This window comes from Salvelinus alpinus, chromosome 30 (assembly GCF_045679555.1).
Source record: "Salvelinus alpinus chromosome 30, SLU_Salpinus.1, whole genome shotgun sequence".
NCBI classification, from domain to species: Eukaryota; Metazoa; Chordata; class Actinopteri; order Salmoniformes; family Salmonidae; genus Salvelinus; species Salvelinus alpinus.
In genome coordinates, this window is record NC_092115.1 from 27,703,789 (window position 1) to 27,721,721 (window position 17,933).

The following is a 17,933-nucleotide window of genomic DNA, read 5'->3' on the forward strand; positions in this document are numbered from 1 at the left end:
AACACTAACACTAACAGCGCCTCTTCAACCTCAGGGGGCTGAAGAAAGACCCTCACAAACTTTTAAAGATGCACAATTGAGAACATCCTGTCAGGATGTATCACCACCTGGTACGGCAACTGCACCGTCCACAACCGCAGGGCTCTCCAGAGGGTGGTGCGATCTCCCCAAAAATGTACAGTATATATTTATTTTCCATTCTTTTACTTTTAGATTTGTGTGTATTGTTGTGAATTGTTAGATACTACTGCAGTGTTGGAGCTAGGAACACAAGCATTTCGCTACATCCGCAATAATATCTGCTAAATATGTGTATGTGACCAATAAAATTTGATTTGATTTATTTTAACTTAGGTCTGGCTGCCAGTGCTCTTCAGGTATTCTGCTGTGTCACTCTGCCCATAATTACAATGGTCCAGTTTATGGGGAAATCAATTCAATCAAACTGGTTAGTAAAATGAATTAAAGTCCTAATGAGCCTTTTCAGCCAGGCCATCCTACAGCTGTGACTTAAAAGCTTGCAATGTGTCATGAGGAGTGGAACTAACAGTTTTATGTTTGGCTTTGGGATAGTTTAAAGGCCAGTGCCAGAGGACCTGAGGGACCTACTGGGTACATAACTTAAAAGCATGTCTGACATGTATTGGGCTGCACAATCATGGAACCAAAACCAATAGATGAAGCTTAAAAGTAATTATAAAACTCACCAGTGCAGAGACCTTTAAAACCGGTGTAATGTGTGCGCTCCATCTGGTCTTGGTCAGTACCCATGCTGCAGCATTCTGTGTGTTTTGCAGTTGACCAAAGGCTTTCTTGGGTAGACCAGACAGGAGAGCATTACAGGAGTCAAGCCTGCTTGCAATAAAAGCATGGATGAGTCTCTGTGTATCAGCCTGAGAGAGAAACGGCCGCACCATAGCAATGTTCCTCGTGGTAAAAAGCTATTTAGGTCACATTCCTAATGTGTGATTCGAAATTGTGTTCAGAATCTAAAATAACACCTAGGTTTTTTATCTTTATTGCCCATGAATTAAAATGTGCGGCCAGATTCTCTCTCTGTGCTTTGGCTCCAACAATCTCTGTGCTTTTGGCTTCAACAATAAAACATGTTTGATTATTTTTAGAGGTAAATATAAAGTGGGCCTCTTATTTCATGTGTACAACATCATGATACTGGTCGTTTCTTTCCAGTTTCCAGGATATTTCAAGAGCAGTAGGAACCTCTCAGCTGTGCTTAAATAGCGCTGTAGAAATGACACATGTTTATTGATATACAGTAGATATTTGCCTTTGTTTTTTCATATGTGTCCTGAGTGGGATATCTCTGTTTTTTCATCACCTTAATGGGGAATCCGAGGCCTCCTTGGGCAGATGGGGCCTGCTGGACCTCAGGTAATAATACATTGATAAAACTTGCAATTTATCATTTTAGACAATAATCAAGTAGAAGGCAAAGTAGTCGCCATCAATGACTTGGTTGGCTCATCTTCTGTGTCATCATGACCTTGCCTTGCCTGCTGAGATCCATTCTGTGAAAGATTAACTTAAAACCTTAAAGTGTTTTGAGAACCATGTAAAATGCTATATTTTCTTCTCTCACCCTTTTCATGTTCAGTCTCATTAAAATTAAATTGTTTATGTGCTGCTCCATAATGCTATATCTGACTTACGCAATGAGGCTTACGCCCAACTATACATAACCACTTTAGAAGAACTGACAGGCCAATGAGGAAATAGCTGCAACTGTATTGTCATGTGATTTCAAATTATTCTCACATTCTCGCCATTTTATTCTCCAGTGTTTTCTGTTTATCTTTCAATTTGTCTTTCTCCCTATATCATTTTGTGTGATAAAAGAAGCCTTTTGCCTCAGCTTTTTGATCTATAATAAAGTGTAGTCCTCAGAATTTCACATGATGAAAATCACAGTATTTTCACGAGGTTAATTTTACAATGCCAGATGATTATGCCGTTGTTTAAATGTTTAATCATCATTCAGGGTCATGGTCCGATGGGTCCACCTGGAACTTATGGATGTGAAGGTTCAAAGGTAACCAGTGAGCTCTTGCTCTTACTATAATTCCCCTACCCTTAGTAAGTGTGTGTGTATGAGCTGCATGTACTGTGTGTGGGCATGTAAGTATGTATTATCGTATGTACACTGAACAAAAATATAAACACAACATGTAAAGTGTTGGTCCCATGTTTCATGAACTGAAATACAGTGCATTCGGAAAGTATTCAGACACCTTGACTTTTTCCACATTTTGTTACGTTACAGCCTTATTCTAAAATGGATGAAAATAGTTTTTTCCCCTCATCAATCTACACACAATACCCCATAATGACAAAGCAAAAACATATTTTTCGTCATTTCTGCAATTGTATTAAACCCCAAAAAACTGAAATATCACATTTACATAAGTATTCAGACCCTTTACTCTGTACTTTGTTGAAGCACCTTTGGCAGCAATTACAGCCTTGAGTCTTCTTGGGTATGACGCTACAAGCTTGGCACACCTTTATTTGGAGAGTTTCTCCCACTCTTCTCTGCAGATCCTCTCAAGCTCTGTCAGGTTGGATGGGGTGTCAATGCACATCTATTTTCAGGTCTCTGGCTGGGCCACTCAAGGACATTCAGAGACTTGTCCCGAAGCCACTCCTGCATTGTCTTGGCTGTGTGCTTAGGGTCATTGTCATGTTCAAAGGTGAACCTTGACCCCAGTCTGAGGTCCTGAGTGCTCTGGAGCAGGTTTTCATAAAGGATATCTCTGTACTTTGCTCCGTTCACTTTAGCCTCGATCCTGATTAGTCTGCCAGTCCCTGCTGCTGAAAAACATCTCCACAGCATGATGCTTCCACCACCATGCTTCACCGCAGGGATGGTGCCAGGTTTCCTCCAGACGTAACGCTTTCATTCAGGCCAAGCATTCAGGCCAGATAATCTTGTTTCTCATGGTCAGAGTCCTTTAGGTGCCTTTTGGCAAACTCCAAGCTGGCTGTCATGTGCCTTTTACTGAGGAGTGGCTTCCGTCTGGCAACTCTACCATAAAGGCCTGATTGGTGGAGTGCTGCAGAGATGGTTGTCCTTCTAGAAGGTTCTCCCATCTCCACAGAGGAACACTGGAGCTCTGTTAGAGTGACCATCAGATTCTTGTTCACCTTCCTGCCCAAGGCCCTTCTCCCCCGATTGCTCAGTTTGACTTGGCGGGCAGCTCTAGGAAGAGTCTTGATGGTTGCTAACGTCTTCCATTTAAGAATGATGGAGGCCACTGTGTTCTTGGGGACCTTCAATGCTGCAGAAATGTTTTGGTACCCTTCCCCATATCTGTGCCTCAACACAATCCTGTCTCCGAGCTCTAGGACAATTATTTTGACCTCATGGCCTGGTTTTTGCTCTGACATGCATTGTCAACTGTGGGACCTTATACAGACATGTGTGTGCCCTTCCAAATCATGTCTACCCAATTGAATTTACCGCAGGTGGACTCCAATCAAGTTGTAGAAACATCTCAAGGATGATCAATGGAAACAGTATTAACCTGAGCTCAATTTTGAGTCTCATAGCAAAAGGTCTGAATACTTATGTAAATAAGGTATTTAAGTTTTTTATTTGTAATACATTTGCAAAAATTGTTCAAAACCTGTTTTCGCTTTTTCATTATGGGATATTCTGTGTAGATTGATGAGAAAAAATATATTTAATTAATTTTAGAAAAAGGCTGTAATGTAAGAAAATTTGGAAAAAGGGAGGGGACTCTGAATACTTTCCGAATGCACTGTAAAAGATCCCAGAAATATTACATACACACAAAAAGCAGATGTTCTGAAAGAGCCTCAAAACCTGGACCCGTACAAATCAGCTGGTTTAGACAATCTGGACCCTCTCTTTCTAAAACTATCCGCCGCCATTGTTGCAACCCCTATTACCAGCCTGTTCAATCTCTCTTTCGTATCGTCCGAGATCCCTAAAGATTGGAAAGCTGCCGCGGTCATCCCCCTCTTCAAAGGGGGTGACACTCTAGACCCAAACTGCTATATACCTATATCTATCCTGCCCTGCCTCTCTAAAGTCTTCGAAAGCCAAGTTAACTTCTTATGGCTGCGGGGCAGTATTGAGTAGCTTGGATGAATAAGGTACCCAGAGTAAACTGCCTGCTACTCAGGCCCGGAAGCTAAGATATGCATATTATTATTAGATTTGGATAGAAAACACTCTGACGTTTCTAAAACTGTTTGAATGATGTCTGTGAGTATAACAGAACTCATATGGCAGGCAAAAACCTGAGAGAAAATCCAACAAGGAAGTGTGTGAACAAGGAAATCGGTGAACAGACCGTTTTCAAGTAATTGCCTATCCAAGATACAGTGTAAATTTGGTCCGATTGCACTTCCTAAGGCTTCCACTAGATGTCACCAGTCTTTAGAACCTTGTTTCAGGCTTCTACTGTGAAGGGGGAGCGAATAAGAGCTGTTTGACTAAGGGGTCTGGCAGAATGCCATGAGCTAAGTCACGCGCGCAGCCGTGAGAGCGAGCTGCGTTCCCTTTCATTTCTAAAGACAAAGGAATTGTCCGGTTGGAATATTATTGAAGATTTATGATAAAAACATCCTAAAGATTGATTCTATACATCGTTTGACATGTTTCTACGAACTGTAATGGAACTGTTTTGACTTTTCGTCTGGACTAAGTGCCTGCGCCTTGTGAATTTGGATTTGTGAACTAAACACGTGAACAAAAAGGAGGTATTTGGACATAAATGATGGACTTTATCGAACAAAACAAACATTTATTGTGGAACTGGGATTCCTGGGAGTGCATTCCGATGAAGATCATCAAAGGTAAGTGAATATTTATAATGCTATTTCTGAATTCTGTTGACTCCACAACATGGCGGGTATCTGTATCGCTTCTTTTGATGGCTGAGCGCTGTACTCAGATTATTCCATGGTGTGCTTTCACTGTAAAGCTTTTTTGAAATCTGACACAGCGGTTGCATTAATAAGGAGAAGTATATCTTTAATTCCATGCATAACACTTGTATTTTCATCACAATTTATGATGAGTATTTCTGTAAATTGATGTGGCTCTGCAAAATCACCGGATGTTTTGGAAGCAAAACATTACTGAAAATAACGCGCCAATATAAACTGAGATTTTTGGATATAAATATGAACTTTATCGAACAAAACATACATGTATTGTGTAACATGAAGTCCTATGAGTACCATCTCATGAAGATCATCAAAGGTTAGTGATTAATTTTATCTCTATTTCTGCTTTTTGTGACTCCTCTCTTTAGCTGGAAAAATGGCTGTGTTTTTTGTGACGAGGCACTGACCTAACATAATGGTATGCTTTCGTCATAAAGCCTTTTTGAAATCGGACACTGTGGTGGGATTAACAACAAGTTTATCTTTAAAATGGTGTATAATACTTGTATGTTTGAGGAATTTTAATTATGAGATTTCTGTTGTTTGAATTTGGCGCCCTGCACTTTCACTGGCTGTTGTCAAATCAATCCCGTTAACGGGATTTCAGCCGTAAGAAGTTAATAAACAGATCACTGACCATTTAGAATCCCACCGTACCTTCTCCCCTGTGCAATTCGGTTTCCGAGCCGGTCACGGGTGCGCCTCAGCCACGCTCAAGGTACTAAACGATATCATAACCGACATCGATAAAAGACAGTACTGTGCAGCCGTCTTCATCGACCTGGCCAAGGCTTTCGACTCTGTCAATCACCGTATTCTTATCGGCAGACTCAATAGCCTTGGTTTCTCTAATGACTGCCTCGCCTGGTTCACCAACTACTTTGCAGACAGAGTTCAGTGTGTCAAATCGGAGGGCCTGTTGTCCGGACCTCTGGCAGTCTCTATGGGGGTACCTCAGGGTTAAATTCTCGGGCCGACTCTTTTCTCTGTATACAGTGAGGGAAAAAAGTATTTGATCCCCTGCTGATTTTGTACGTTTGCCCACTGACAAAGAAATGATCAGTCTATAATTTTAATGGTAGGTTTATTTGAACAGTGAGAGACAGAATATCAACAAAAAAATCCAGAAAAACGCATGTCAAAAATGTTATGAATTGATTTGCATTTTAATGAGGGAAATAAGTATTTGACCCCTCTGCAAAACATGACTTAGTACTTGGTGGCAAAACCCTTGTTGGCAATCACAGAGGTCAGACGTTTCTTGTAGTTGGCCACCAGGTTTGCACACATCTCAGGAGGGATTTTGTCCCACTCCTCTTTGCAGATCTTCTTCAAGTCATTAAGGTTTCGAGGCTGACGTTTGGCAACTCGAACCTTCAGCTCCCTCCACAGATTTTCTATGGGATTAAGGTCTGGAGACTGGCTAGGCCACTCCAGGACCTTAATGTGCTTCTTCTTGAGCCACTCCTTTGTTGCCTTGGCTGTGTGTTTTGGGTCATTGTCATGCTGGAATACCCATCCACGACCCATTTTCAATACCCTGGCTGAGGGAAGGAGGTTTTCACCCAAGATTTGACGGTACATGGCCCCGTCCATCGTCCCTTTGATGCGGTGAAGTTGTCCTGTCCCTTTAGCAGAAAAACACCCCCAAAGCATAATGTTTCCACCTCCATGTTTGACGGTGGGGATGGTTTCTTGGGGTCATAGGCAGCATTCCTCCTCCTCCAAACACGGCAAGTTGGGTTGATGCCAAAGAACTCCATTTTGGTCTCATCTGACCACAACACGTTCACCCAGTTGTCCTCTGAATCATTCAGATGTTCATTGGCAAACTTCAGACGGGCATGTATATGTGCTTTCTTGAGCAGGGGGACCTTGCGGGCGCTGCAGGATTTCAGTCCTTCACGGCATAGTGTGTTACCAATTGTTTTCTTGATGACTATGGTCCCAGCTGCCTTGAGATCATTGACAAGATCCTCCTGTGTAGTTCTGGGCTGATTCCTCACCGTTCTCATGATCATTGCAACTCCACGAGGTGAGATCTTGCATGGAGCCCCAGGCTGAGGGAGATTGACAGTTCTTTTGTGTTTCTTCCATTTGCGAATAATCACAGAAACTGTTGTCACCTTCTCACCAAGCTGCTTGGCGATGGTCTTGTAGCCCATTCCAGCCTTGTGTAGGTCTACAATCTTGTCCCTGACATCCTTGGAGAGCTCTTTGGTCTTGGCCATGGTGGAGAGTTTGGAATCTGATTGATTGATTGATTGATTCTGTGGACAGGTATCTTTTATACAGGTAAGAAACTGAGATTAGGAGCACTCCCTTTAAGAGTGTGCTCCTAATCTCAGCTCGTTACCTGTATGAAAGACACCTGGGAGCCAGAAATCTTTTTGATTGAGAAGGGGTCAAATACTTATTTCCCTCATTAAAATGCAAATCAATTTATAACATTTTTGACATGCATTTTTCTGGATATTTTTGTTGTTATTCTGTCTCTCACTGTTCAAATAAACCTACCATTAAAATTATAGACTGATCATTTCTTTGTCAGTGGGCAAACGTACAAAATCAGCAGGGGATCAAATACTTTTTTCCCTCACTGTATATCAATGATGTTGCTCTTGCTGCGGGTGATTCCCTGATCCACCTCTACGCAGACGACACCATTCTGTATACTTCTGGCCCTTCCTTGGACACTGTGCTAACTAACCTCCAAACGAGCTTCAATGCCATACAACACTCCTTCCGTGGCCTCCAACTGCTCTTAAACGCTAGCAAAACTTTTTTACATGCTTTTCAACCGTTCGCTGCCCACACCCGCCCGCTCGACTAGCATCACCACCCTGGACGGTTCTGACCTAGAATATGTGGACAACTATAAATACCTAGGTGTCTGGCTAGATTGTAAACTCTCCTTCCAGACTCATATTAAACATCTCCAATCCAAAATCAAATCTAGAATCGGCTTTCTATTTCGCAACAAAGCCTCCTTCACTCATGCCGCAAAACTAACCCGAGTAAAACTGACTATCCTACCGATCCTCGACTTCGGCGATGTCATCTACGAAATAGCTTCCAATACTCTACTCAGCAAACTGGATGATGTCTATCACAGTGCCATCCGTTTTGTTACCAAATCACCTTATACCACCCACCACTGCGACCTGTATGCTCTAGTCGGCTGGCCCTCGCTACATATTCGTCGCCAGACCCACTGGCTCCAAGTCATCTATAAGTCTATGCTGGGTCACTGGCTTACTGGTGCTCTTCCATGCCGTTCCTAGGAGGGGTGCGTCACTTGAGTGGGTTGAGTCACTGACGTGATCTTCCTGTCTGGGTTGGCGCCCCCCTTGGGTTGTGCCATGGCGGAGATCTTTGTGGGCTATACTCGGCCTTGTCTCAGGATGGTAAGTTGGTGGTTGAAGATATCCCTCTAGTGGTGTGGGGGCTGTGCTTTGGCAAAGTGGGTGGGGTTATATCCTGCCTGTTTGGCCCTGTCCGGGGGTATCATCGGATGGGGCCACAGTGTCTCCTGACCCCTCCTGTCTCAGCCTCCAGTATTTGTGCTGCAGTAGTTTATGTGTCGGGGGGCTAGGGTCAGTCTGTTACAGTGAGGGAAAAAAGTATTTGATCCCCTGCTGATTTTGTACGTTTGCCCACTGACAAAGAAATGATCAGTCTATAATTTTAATGGTAGGTTTATTTGAACAGTGAGAGACAGAATAACAACAAAAAAATCCAGAAAAACGCATGTCAAAAACGTTATAAATTGATTTGCATTTTAATGAGGGAAATAAGTATTTGACCCCTCTGTAAAACATGACTTAGTACTTGGTGGCAAAACCCTTGTTGGCAATCACAGAGGTCAGATGTTTCTTGTAGTTGGCCACCAGGTTTGCACACATCTCAGGAGAGATTTTGTCCCACTCCTCTTTGCAGATCTTCTTCAAGTCATTAAGGTTTCGAGACTGACGTTTGGCAACTCGAACCTTCAGCTCCCTCCACAGATTTTCTATGGGATTAAGGTCTGGAGACTGGCTAGGCCACTCCAGGACCTTAATGTGCTTTTTCTTGAGCCACTCCTTTGTTGCCTTGGCCGTGTGTTTTGGGTCATTGTCATGCTGGAATACCCATCCACGACCCATTTTCAATACCCTGGCTGAGGGAAGGAGGTTTTCACCCAAGATTTGACGGTACATGGCCCCGTCCATCGTCCCTTTGATGCGGTGAAGTTGTCCTGTCCCCTTAGCAGAAAAACACCCCCAAAGCATAATGTTTCCACCGCCATGTTTGACGGTGGGGATGGTTTCTTGGGGTCATAGGCAGCATTCCTCCTCCTCCAAACACGGCAAGTTGAGTTGATGCCAAAGAACTCCATTTTGGTCTCATCTGACCACAACACGTTCACCCAGTTGTCCTCTGAATCATTCAGATGTTCATTGGCAAACTTCAGACGGGCATGTATATGTGCTTTCTTGAGCAGGGGGACCTTGCGGGCGCTGCAGGATTTCAGTCCTTCACGGCGTAGTGTGTTACCAATTGTTTTCTTGGTGACTATGGTCCCAGCTGCCTTGAGATCATTGACAAGATCCTCCTGTGTAGTTCTGGGCTGATTCCTCACCATTCTCATTATCATTGCAACTCCACGAGGTGAGATCTTGCATGGAGCCCTAGGCCAAGGGAGTTTGACAGTTCTTTTGTGTTTCTTCCATTTGCGAATAATCGCACCAACTGTTGTCACCTTCTCACCAAGCTGCTTGGCAATGGTCTTGTAGCCCATTCCAGCCTTGTGTAGATCTACAATCTTGTCCCTGACATCCTTGGAGAGCTCTTTGGTCTTGGCCATGGTGGAGAGTTTGGAATCTGATTGATTGATTGCTTCTGTGGACAGGTGTCTTTTATACAGGTAAGAAACTGAGATTAGGAGCACTCCCTTTAAGAGTGTGCTCCTAATCTCAGCTCGTTACCTGTATGAAAGACACCTGGGAGCCAGAAATCTTTCTGATTGAGAGGGGGTCAAATACTTATTTCCCTCATTAAAATGCAAATCAATTTATAAAATTTTTGACATGCGTTTTTCTGGATTTTTTTGTTGATATTCTGTCTCTCACTGTTCAAATAAACCTACCATTAAAATTACAGACTGATAATTTCTTTGTCAGTGGGCAAACGTACAAAATCAGCAGGGGATCAAATACTTTTTTCCCTCACTGTATATCTGGAGTACTTCTCCTGTCTTATCCGGTGTCCTGTGTGAATTTAAGTATGCTCTCTCTAATTCTCTCTTTCTTTCTTTCTCTCGGAAGACCTGAGCCCTAGGACCATGCCTCAGGACTACCTGGCATGATGACTCCTTGCTGTCCCCAGTCCACCTGGCCGTGCTGCTGCTCCAGTTTCAACTGTTCTGCCTGCGGCTATGGAACACTGACCTGTTCACTGGACGTGCTACCTGTCCCAGACCTGCTGTTTTCAACTCTCTAGAGACAGCAGGAGCGGTAGAGATACTCTTAATGATCGGCTATGAAAAGCCAACTGACATTTACTCCTGAGGTGCTGACTTGTTGCACCCTCAACAACTACTGTGATTATTATTATTTGACCATGCTGGTCATTTATGAACATTTGAACATCTTGGCCATGTTCTGTTATAATCTCCACCCGGCACAGCCAGAAGAGAACTGGCCACCCCTCATAGCCTGGTTCCTCTCTAGGTTTCTTCCTAGGTTTTGGCCTTTCTAGGGAGTTTTTCCTAGCCACCGTGCTTCTACACCTGCATTGCTTGCTGTTTGGGGTTTTAGGCTGGGTTTCTGTACAGCACTTTGAGATATCAGCTGATGTAAGAAGGGCTATATAAATACATTTGATTTGATTTGATATGCTAGGTAAAGCTCCGCCTTATCTCAGTTCACTGGTCACGATAACAACACCCACCCGTAGTACACGTTCCAGCAGGTATATCTCACTGATCATCCCCAAAGCCAACACCTCATTTGGCCGCCTTTCCTTCCAGTTCTCTGCTGCCAGTGACTGGAACGAATTGCAAAAATCGCTGAAGCTGGAGACTTATATTTCCCTCACCAACTTTAAACATCAGCTATCTGAGCAGCTAACTGATCGCTGCAGATGTATATAGTCCATCTGTAAATAGCCCACCCAATCTACCTACCTCATCCCCATACTGTTTTTATTTACTTTTCTGCTCTTTTGCACACCAGTATCTCTACTTGCACATCATCATCTGCTCATTTATCACTCCAGTGTTAATCTGCTAAATTGTAATTCTTCGCTCCTATGGCCTGTTTATTGCCTACCTCCTCATGCATTTTGCACGCACTGTATATAGACTTTCTTTTTTTCTACTGTGTCATTGACTTGTTTATTGTGCTATTGGCTTGTTTATTGTTTATTCTATGTTATTCCATGTGTAACTCTGTGTGGTTGTCTGTGTCACACTGCTTTGCTTTATCTTGGCCAGGTCACAATTGTAAATGAGAACTTGTTCTCAACTAGCCTACCTGGTTAAATAAAGGTGAAATTAAAAATAAATAAAAAAACTTCCCTGTTCATGAGCATTTCTTCTTTGCCAAGATAATCCATCCACCTGACCGGTGTGGCATTTCAAGAAGCTGATTAAACAGCATGATCATTACAGAGGTGCACCTTGTGCTGGGGACAATAAAAGGCCCCTCTTAAATGTGGAGTTTTGTCACACAACACAATGCCACAGATGTCTCATATTTTGAGGGAGCATGCAATTGGCATGCTGACTGCAAGAATTTCCACCAGAGCTGTTGCCAGAGAATTTAATGTACATTTCTCTACCATAAACCGCCTCCAATGTTATTTTAGAGAATTTGGCATTTACACGTCCAACCAGCCTCACAATCGCAGACCACATGTATAGTGTCGTGTGGGCGAGCGGTTTGCTGATTTCAATGTTGTGAACAGAGTGCCCACTGCTTGCTGTGGGGTTTTGGTATCGGCAGGCATAAGCTACGGACAACGAATACAATTGCATTTTATTGATGGCAATTTGAATGTATTGATGGCAATTTGAATGACGAGATTCTGATGCCCATTTTTATGCAATTCATCTGCCGCCATGACCTCATGTTTCAACATGATAGGCTAATGCTATTACTTTTTAAGATATGACCCAGGTGCAAACAGTGTTGAAGAAACTAAAGTTTAATCTTTAAACAGGGGCATGCAACCGACAGGTCAAGGCAGGCAGGGGTCAATAATCCAGAGAGGGTCTAATGCACCGGAACAGCAGGCGGGCTCAGGGTCAGGTCAGGCAGAGGTCGGCAATCCAGAGTAGAGGCAAAGGTACAGGATGGCAGGCAGGCTCAGGGTCAGGGCAGGCAGGAAAGTCAAAACCGGGAAACTAGAAAACAGGGACTATAGGAAAGACAGGAGCAAGGGAAACCACTGGTAGGTATGAACGAACAAAACGATCTCACACAGACAGACAGGGGATAATGGGGAAGATGGGTGACACCTGGAGGGGGGTGGAGACAAGCACAAGGACAGGTGAAACAGATCAGGGCGTGACAAATGCACTGCCCCATGTTGTAAGGATCTGTACACAATTCCTGGAAGCTGAAAATGTCCTAGTTATTCCATAGCCTGCATACAGTACTCACCAGACATGTCACCTATTGAGCAGGTTTGGGATGCTCTGGATCGACGTGTATGACAGCGCGTTCCAGTTCCCGCCAATGTCCAGCAACTTCGCACAGCCATTGAATAGTAGTGGGATAATATTACCAGGCCACAATCAATAGCCTGGTCAACTCTATGCAAAGGAGATGTGTCACGCTGCAAAAGGCAAATGGTGGTCACACCAGATACTGACTGGTTTTCTGTGACCAACAGATGCATATCTGTATTCCCAGTCATGTGAAATCCATAGATTAGGGCCTAATGCCTTTATGTCAATTGACTGATTTCCTTATATGATCTGTAACTCAGTAAAATCTTTGAAGTTGTTGCATGTTGGGTTTATATTTTTGTTCAGTATACATGTGCATTTCGTCATGTAGTTGGTGTGTGTTCTGGGAGTAATGAGTGTGTTAACATGGGGGGCCCAATGGGTGTGTGGATCAGATGAACGTCCTGGGACACCTGGACTGAAAGTAGGTCTTTTTTCACTTGTTTCGGATAGGTAAAAGATACTATGCGATGTTCTAGTGTTGGGGGTTGTAAGTGGGTCTTTTCCATACAGGATTCACCTCAGGCAGAAAACTTTGCCTTTGGATTTCTCAGCATCATCAACTCACAACACATATCATTATATTTTACTGCTGTAGGCCTATGATTCCTGTGCTTTTGGCCTTGTGCCATTCAATACTAACTGGTAGAAGTCCCCTGAGAATTAAATACAAATTGCAGGACATGGAAAGGAAATAGGTTAGTGTGGCTTCATTTTAATGTCACAGAGAAGGCAGAATCAACTTGCATGTGCATGTATTATTGTTATACAGTATACAGTACTGTAATTGTTAAAGTTTTTCCTGTTGTTTCTCTAGGGAGCAGAGGGAGAAACGGGGATTCAAGGGTTACCTGGTGACCAAGGACTGCCGGGGATTCAAAGGTAATGAATTGCAAAATGATGCTCTCTTATCAACTATATTACAAAAGTAAGTTAACTCTGTAGAGTATGTTTTTTTTTGTTTATTAATTGTTATTATCATAATATGTCATATTAATAGTCATATGACTGACTGTAGGTAACATGTCTTCCATTGTTTTCAGGGGGAAACTGGAGAGCCTGGTCCCAAAGGAAGCAAGTATAAAACAACACTTGTGTTTAGTCCTTGTGCTTTTTAGATGTGTTCATGACTTATATTTTAAGAAACAGCAGTTAATGGTGTTTTCATTTTTCATCGTCAACCTCCCATTCTGTTTCTCTAGGGTGAGAGGGGGAATAATGATGTGACTGAGACCCCTGGGACAAGAGTATTTAACTTTTCCCCTCTCTCGACTCTACTTGAGGGGCATGCATTACTCGTAACTGATATAGATGTTCATACTGCCTTTTAGACTCTGATTTCATGTTTTTCCATGTCATTGCCGCTCTGTAGGGTGAAACTGGGCTCAGAGGAAGCAAAGGAGAGGTACGTTTCATTAGTTTGTAAATATCTCACTTCTCAAATGTAACTTCTTGTTTGTGCCCTGAGAAATTCAGAAATCTACCTATACAGACCTACAGGTCTATTTTGAAGACTGTAACCCATTTCCATCTACAGTTTTCATGCGAGTAAAGTCATACCATATCAACCAAATATCATGATAGGCTAATTTGTTCTTTCGACATCGTGGTATCTTTTTGTGTCAGTAAAATGTATTATGTGAGAAATAACCATCATAACGAAGTAAATTTGGAGTCACGCAATGAAATTGTGTGTCCCACTACAACTCGGGAAACCACGCAGTTTAAATCTGGCAACAAAAAAATGTTGATTAACTTCACAGGGTGGTGAAAGTGCATGGTATGAGCTTGATGCTCCTTTCCAATAAATGTCAAGAGTTTTATTCTGGTGACATGACGATCAATGCTGTTTTGACAAATAAAAACATTTTCGCTCTTATCCATAATCTCATCATGTAGACTAGCCTATCCACAGAGCCTATCTGTACTGTATCTGCGATCTGTTGCCTAGAGCGCATGTGCCAAGAACAGAGTAGGGTACATTTACTATTTAACGCAACAGTTTTTGTGCCGAAACTATCCGTAGAGTTGAAAATGCGATGGAAATATATTGAACATTAGATTTAAGCAAAAAAGTCAATTTTGTGTGCACTACGTCCTCACCCACTGATTTTTATCTGCAAGTCAGTTTGGTGGAAACACTACTGGTGGGAAAAGCATATATTTTCTTCATGCAGATTTTTGAATATTCGCATGAAAATGTGTCGCCAATTGGATGGAAACCTATGTAGCTATACAAACCACATTATTTCACCAACACTGACACAAAAGAACAGAATACAAGTATGATGAAGAGAAGGGAATCTATTTCAGTATATAGTGGTTAGTTCAGCTCCCCATAACCGCCTCCACTGTCTCATGCGAACTTCTTGGTCTGTGACAAGTAGTACATACAGGTAATGTGGTTTGGACATTACCAATTATGCGTCACATCTTGGACAATCTTGGACAATTCCCGAAAATGATGCATGACTTTAGAAGCTTCTGATAGGCTAATTGACATAATTTGAGTCAATTGGAGGTGTACCTGTGGATGTATTTCAAGGCCTACCTTCAAACTCTGTGCCTCTTTGCTTGACATCATAGGAAAATCAAAATAAATCAGCCAAGACCTCAGAAAAACAGTTGTAGACCTCCACAAGTCTGGTTCATCCTTCGGAGCAATTTCTAAACGCCTGAAGGTACCACATTCATCTGTACAAACAATAGTACGCAAGTATAAACACCATGGGACCACGCAGCCATCATACCGCTCAGGAAGACGTACTTTGGTGCGATAAGTGCAAATCAATCCCAGAACAACAGCAAATATCCTTGTGAAGATGCTGGAGGAAACAGGTACAAAAGTATCTATATCCACAGTAAAACGAGTCCTATATCGACATAACCTGAATGGCCGCTCAGCAAGGAAGAAGCCACTGCTCCAAAACCGCCATAAAAAAGCCAGACTACGGTTTGCAACTGCACATGGACTGCACATGGAGAAATGTCCTTTGGTCTGATGAAACAAAAATAGAACTGTTTGGCCATAATGACCATCGTTATGTTTGGAGGAAAAAGGGGGATGCTTGCAAGCCGAAGAACACCATCCCAACCGTGAAGCACGGGGGTGGCAGCGTCATGTTGTGGGGGTGCTTTGCTGCAGGAGGGCCTGGTGCACTTCACAAAATAGATGGCATCATGAGGTAGGAAAATCATGTGGATATATTGAAGCAACATCTCAAGACATCAGTCAGGAAGTTAAAGCTTGGTTGCAAATGGGTCTTCCAAATGGACAATGACCCCAAGCATACTTCCAAAGTTGTGGCAAAATGGCTCCAGGACAACAAATTCAAGGTATTGGAGTGGCCCTCACAAAGCCCTGACCTCAATCCCATAGAACATTTGTGGGCAGAAGTGAAAAAGCCTGTGCGAGCAAGAACGCCTACAAACCTGACTCTGTTACACCAGCTCTGTCAGGAGGAATGGGCCAAAATTCACCCAACTTATTGTGGGAAGCTTGTGGAAGGCTACCCGAAATGTTTGCCCCAAGTTAAACAATTTAAAGGCAATGCTACCAAATACTAATTGAGTGTATGTAAACTTCTGACCTACTGGGAATGTGATGAAAGAAATAAAATCTGAAATAAGTCATTCTCTCTACTATTATTTTGACATTTCACATTCTTGAAATAAAGTGGTGATCCTAACTGACCTAAGACAGGGAATTTTTACTAGGATTACATTTTTAGGAATTGTGAAAAACTGAGTTTAAATGTATTTGGCTAAGGTGTAAATAAACTTCCGGCTTCAACTGTATGTAAACATACATCAATGCAATCTATAACACCAATTGAATTTGCTGTGATGTTGTCCCACACCAGAAAGGTGTATCAGGAGACACTGGAGCCAGAGGGCCAGAGGGAAGGAAGGGGGATGTGGGTCTGATGGGAGCTGCTGGGCCTTGTGCCTCTCCTGGACAAGATGGGTTACCAGGGAAATCAGGAGAGCTTGGATACCCAGGGAAACCTGTACGTGGACCACGAGTAGAAGCGATTTGCCCCAAAATGTCAATAGAGTCATTACCAGCTCATTATCTTCAAGCATACTGATGTGAATGTATTGTCTTTCAGGGGAAGCCACCAACTGATGACCACTTGATGAAGCTTTGCGCTAATGTACTTCCGAGTATGTTCCCTGCAATTTTTTTTATGCATGACTATTATCTGTTGTATGGATTATTGAAGATTTAGACTGTTTCAAATGATAGACTCCAGAATGCCTGCTAGGAATGAAGGCATTAGGCAATCATTGATTGTTTTTATTTTTTCACCAAGTGCACGTATCCAGGGCATTTCGAAATAGTGAGGATGTTCGTAATTGTAGATCTAAGAAAGCATACAGCAGCATCCTGTTGGTCTACACATCATAACAGCATGTTCACTGAACTACCCCCTGGAAACATCTGGAGCACTAGTGCAGCTTTCATTTCTGCATTTTGGAGAAAAAAAACACACATCCTCTGCAACGTACATTGTTGCCTAATCTCTGTGTCTGGGTAGAACTCAGTACATGTTTCTATTTTAGACCACAAGTCTTGGAGATACATAATAACATGCCGACAGTAGTGATGAAAATCTGAATCTGGCTCCGAACTAAACAAATGCATAGACCTACTATTCATTGGAACAATGTATATGACAAAATAGCAACAATACAGCTCGTATGGTGTTGCCTGGCTATGCAAACTCTGTGCTCCAGCCAAACGCTACAATACGCCCACGAATGTTAGTTTCTTCTCCGCAATGGGTCTAGATCTGAGTACCTTCCCGACGATTTCTAGAAGGCAAACACATTCTAACCGTTCTGATTGGTCCCATAAATCGATGGTTTGGTTTGTCGACCACAAATAATCCTATCCTTGTTGTCCTTTTTCTATAAATGGCACACAATTCTTTGTCTGACAACTAAAACTGAATTATTTCGCTGCTCTATGTTCTCTGCATACTTCAATCTGAGATTGCCATCATTGAAATATTAAAAATATTATTCTAATAGTGCTGATCATGATGACAGATATTATTGGCAAAATCACAAAGTTACATTAGGACACATACCAACTTGTCAACTGTTATATCTTTTTTTGTTTTGTTTATTTATTTAATTTGTATTATTCTTTAAAAAAAATTGGAGGGTAGATCAGCTTTAATAGTGCAGATATATTTTAGATTCCATCAATGTAATTGTCTGCATCATTTCCAATCCCCCATACATTTTTGGGGTGTTTATATACGTATATACACTA

General features: G+C 42.4%; 2 long non-coding RNA genes across 2 annotated transcripts; both read left to right on the top strand.

The window, feature by feature from the left end:
* The first annotated feature begins 366 nt into the window (after positions 1 to 366).
* On the top strand, positions 367 to 11,600 carry LOC139559887 (uncharacterized). The gene is made up of 3 exons (XR_011671841.1): positions 367 to 1,392; positions 2,000 to 2,050; positions 10,242 to 11,600. It is a non-coding gene; the product is annotated as an uncharacterized lncRNA (long non-coding RNA).
* A 1,772-nt stretch (positions 11,601 to 13,372) lies between these two features.
* LOC139559945 (uncharacterized) lies at positions 13,373 to 17,685 on the top strand. Its single transcript, XR_011671851.1, has 4 exons — positions 13,373 to 13,531; positions 13,693 to 14,054; positions 16,513 to 16,659; positions 16,762 to 17,685. It is a non-coding gene; the product is annotated as an uncharacterized lncRNA (long non-coding RNA).
* The last annotated feature ends 248 nt before the right edge of the window (positions 17,686 to 17,933 follow it).